This window comes from Sinocyclocheilus grahami, unplaced genomic scaffold, assembly GCF_001515645.1.
Source record: "Sinocyclocheilus grahami isolate Dianchi unplaced genomic scaffold, SAMN03320097.WGS_v1.1 scaffold1158.1, whole genome shotgun sequence".
Lineage (NCBI taxonomy): Eukaryota > Metazoa > Chordata > Actinopteri > Cypriniformes > Cyprinidae > Sinocyclocheilus > Sinocyclocheilus grahami.
In genome coordinates this window covers 48,055-53,108 of record NW_015506337.1, presented here as the reverse complement: position 1 = coordinate 53,108, position 5,054 = coordinate 48,055, and positions in this window count along the sequence as shown.

Below are 5,054 nucleotides of genomic sequence, written 5' to 3'. Positions count from 1 at the left end.
TATAATTGTAATTGTATTTAATGTTTTAGTTAACAAGAACAATGTTTAATTAAGTACTGTTAATATATATATCTTGTTTTTATTTTATAACTTTATATATTATTTAATTTTATAATTATTTTATATTTTATTTTAGATATTTGATTTACATTTTGTTGCTGTTTTTGTCATTTTTATGTTTTTTTAATTTAATTTTAGAATAGATTTAATTTATTTCAGTTTTATTTTTATTTTTATTTCAGTTTTAGTTTTAGTTTTCAGTTATAATTTCAGTACTTCAACTTAAATTTATTTCAAGGCAACATTTCTCATTCAGTTTAAGTTTTTCCATGAAATACTTGTATTTTATTTTATTTCAACTTTATTTAAATGAACAAAACATGTTTTTTTTTTTTAAATAGATTTAGTTAACGTTAACGTTAATAATGATTTATTTTCTTGAAATAAACCACAAATATAAATAAAATGTATAACACTAAAGAAATACATAAATGCAATTTGTATACTAGAACGGGTTATTAAAGTAAAAAAAGTCAGAAAAACGGTGAATCGGGCCAAAATCAGCATTTGATGTGTTTGAAATGATTAATTAATTAATTTATAGTTTACATATCTAAAAGTTCTCTTTAAGAACATCATGATGTTTGTGCCTCTAATGCTTACAGTAATCGGACACTAACGCATGTGAACTGTTCTTGGAAAGTGTTCTCTTCCCATCCATAATTCATAGATTTATTATCCATTAGTCTGCAGATTCCAGCCACAATTGCTGTGCGAGAGATGGCTGAGCGAGACGACATGACCGCGGTCACTGGGGAGTACGGTTTGATAACCGACTGCTCGTAACATGGACCCAAGCTGCCTTGAAGGCTAAAACAGCGTTCTGAATATATTCTGTCAGCAACCGGCAGTGGAGAGACGAGGAAACGTGACACGTCAGAAACACAAACAGGGTTCTGCATGCACGTGTTTGAAGCTGTCAAGGGTTTTTACACTGTATATTGTACTCAAGAACCAATGCAATACGCAAAAATACACTGTTAAAAATTTCCTGTAAAAATTACAGTAACTTACTGTAAATTAAACTTACAGTAAAAATACTGTATTCATATTTACAGTACAATTTAACTTGCTGTAAATGTATTTACAGTATGTGTACTGTACTTTTAGTTTTTACTGTAAAATATACAGTAATTTTATGGTCTTTTCTCCAGTAACATATTGAAATACCAGAAAAAAATATATATAATTTAACTGAAAATAAGCAATGACAACTGTATAACTTCACATTTTTTAATTGTTCAATTGTAATCCTTGCAATAGCATTTTAATATTTTCACAGATTCAGTTGAGACTCAAACAAAACATTGTTATAAACTATTATATACATTGCATACTATTCTAACTATTATAGTCCAGTAACATATTGAAATACCAGAAAAAAATATATATAATTTAACTGAAAATAAGCAATGACAACTGTATAACTTTTAATTTTTTAATTGTTCAATTGTAATCCTTGCAATAACATTTTAATATTTTCACAGATTCAGTTAAGACTCAAAAACATTGTTATAAACTATTATATACATTACATACTATTCTAACTATTATAGTTAGAAAAAAATCTTAAACTTTATCCTAAGCACAACGTATTATGATAATGGTGAATCGTGACGATAGTGAATCTTCAAAAATAATTCAAACTTTTGTTACACACAAGAAGCATGGACTATTTTTTTCAAAGCTGCCAGCTGAAATCCACAAACTCATACATTGCATACTATTCTAACTATTATAATTAGAAAAAAACTTAAACTTTATCCTAAGCACAACGTGCCAAAATGAAAATCTTATGTTGTTAAAATCCCATAAAACTGATTCATTATTAGAACACAAATGAAAATTAATATTCTGTCTTAATTGTTGTCTATCCAGGCAACCAGTCTTTTAGCTTCAAAAAGTGCATAAAGACATTGTTAAAATAATCCATATGATTTGAGTGGTTTAAGACACCTAATTGGTTCTCAAGCATGTTTAAGATTCTGTTTACTTTGATTCGCAATGAACCTTCACATAAAAGAAATAATTCATTAGACCATTTAATTTTCTTTGTTAAGACTTTTTACAGCATTAATTCAGCCAAAATGAAAATCTTATGTTGTTAAAATCCCATAAAACTGATTCATTATTAGAACACAAATGAAAATGAATATTCTGTCTTAATTTTTGTCTATCCAGGCAACCAGTGTTTTAGCTTCAAAAAGTGCATACCACAAACTCCTTAATGAAGGAGGACCCTTAATGAGGGTTCAGGCCAGAGTTTCTCCTTTGCACTTCTTTTGCTGATCTGGAATTTTGCCGAGCACGTGCTGTTGACAGGATTGATCCTCGCAATGAACCTTCACATAAAAGAAATAATTCATTAGACCATTTAATTTTCTTTGTTAAGACTTTTTACAGCATTAATTCAGCCAAAATGAAAATCTTATGTTGTTAAAATCCCATAAAACTGATTCATTATTAGAACACAAATGAAAATGAATATTCTGTCTTAATTTTTGTCTATCCAGGCAACCAGTGTTTTAGCTTCAAAAAGTGCATAAAGACATTGTTAAAATAATCCATATGATTTGAGTGGTTTAAGACACCTAATTGGTTCTCAGGCAGGTTTAAGATTCTGTTTACTTTGATTTGATGTACTCTATGCATTTGGATGATTAATCTTTGTATGTGAATAAAAGCTTTAGCTTTATTTTCCAAAGATGAACGAAAGTCTTACGTGTGTGTAACAACATGAGGGTGAGTAAATAACGACAGAAGTTTCAGTTTTGAGTGAACTATTCCTTTAACTGTATTAAGATATGAAAACTTAGAAACATATCTTAAGGAGAGGAAAGTACAAATATTTTTTTCTTCATTCCATGTAAATATATATAACCGAATAATACGTTATATCACAATAACGAACATGCTTGGTATTGTTATAGTGGGCACTTCAAAATTACTGTGAATAACTCTATTACAAATTTAGATTTTTAGAATAAATTTTAAGAATACTTTTCCATCAACTGGTTAAAATTTCAAACACTGCCCCTATCAACTGGTCTATGTCCCCAATCTATTTACTATAAGGTTAACTAATGAGTCTTTATTGTAAAGTGTTACCTATTGTTCTTTATAATTCTTTTGCACTTTAATCTGTTTACTTACTGTAAATTAAACTTACAGTAAAAATACTGTATTCATATTTACAGTACAATTTAACTTGCTGTAAATGTATTTACAGTATGTGTACTGTACTTTTAGTTTTTACTGTAAAATATACAGTAATTTTATGGTCTTTTCTCCAGTAACATATTGAAATACCAGAAAAAAATATATATAATTTAACTGAAAATAAGCAATGACAACTGTATAACTTCACATTTTTTAATTGTTCAATTGTAATCCTTGCAATAGCATTTTAATATTTTCACAGATTCAGTTGAGACTCAAACAAAACATTGTTATAAACTATTATATACATTGCATACTATTCTAACTATTATAATTAGAAAAAAACTTAAACTTTATCCTAAGCACAACGTGCCAAAATGAAAATCTTATGTTGTTAAAATCCCATAAAACTGATTCATTATTAGAACACAAATGAAAATTAATATTCTGTCTTAATTTTTGTCTATCCAGGCAACCAGTGTTTTAGCTTCAAAAAGTGCATAAAGACATTGTTAAAATAATCCATATGATTTGAGTGGTTTAAGACACCTAATTGGTTCTCAGGCATGTTTAAGATTCTGTTTACTTTGATTTGATGTACTCTATGCATTTGGATGATTAATCTTTGTATGTGAATAAAAGCTTTAGCTTTATTTTCCAAAGATGAACGAAAGTCTTACGTGTGTAACAACATGAGGGTGAGTAAATGACGACAGAAGTTTCAGTTTTGAGTGAACTATTCCTTTAACTGTATTAAGATATGAAAACTTAGAAACATATCTTAAGGAGAGGAAAGTACAAATATTTTTTTCTTCATTCCATGTAAATATATATAACCGAATAATACGTTATATCACAATAACGAACATGCTTGGTATTGTTATAGTGGGCACTTCAAAATTACTGTGAATAACTCTATTACAAATTTAGATTTTTAGAATAAATTTTAAGAATACTTTTCCATCAACTGGTTAAAATTTCAAACACTGCCCCTATCAACTGGTCTATGTCCCCAATCTATTTACTATAAGGTTAACTAATGAGTCTTTATTGTAAAGTGTTACCTATTGTTCTTTATAATTCTTTTGCACTTTAATCTGTTTATTAAGTTTAATAAGTTTATACAATGTTCACTTATGTTAATTTGACATGATTTAAGCACGTTGTGAAACTGAAAAGAAGTGACGGTCCTGTGTGCGTTCTCATCACTTCTCAGCCGAGATTCACAACAAGCTTGGCAGGCTTCACAATGTGCTGATATTTACGTCAAGCGTGAACTCATGAACCCATGTTTGACAGCTGGCCGGAAGCAATGGTTTTTAAAATATTAGTATTTTTCTCACACATATCTATAGTTTTGCTTCAGAAGACATTGATTCATCCACTGGGGTCACATAGATTAGTGTTGTGCTTTCTTTGTGTGGTTTTTAAAATGTCAACTTTTCATGTTTACTTAACATTACAGCATACTGCAAGATGTACTTACATCTGAATAAACTCCAAAGTAGTGGCTGCTTCCACTTGGTACATGATGTTATGCACATAATAGCAACCGAAGGGAACAGCAAATGCAGAGGACATATCTGGTAGGTCAATCACAGGAAAGAAGACTTTGCCTTCGATCGCCAGCATCCATTTTTTGCTGTGTAGAATTCAATCTCCTAAAAAAAAAAATTATAATAATTTATTTTTTTTCTTGTGTTATTTATAGCTTTGAAAAACATTTCACATTTGATTTTGGTGTCAGTAAAAATATGTCGATGTTGGAGCCTTTCTGATTAGTTCAAAGAGATAGTTCACCCAAAAATTACAATTCTATCATCATTTACTTACCC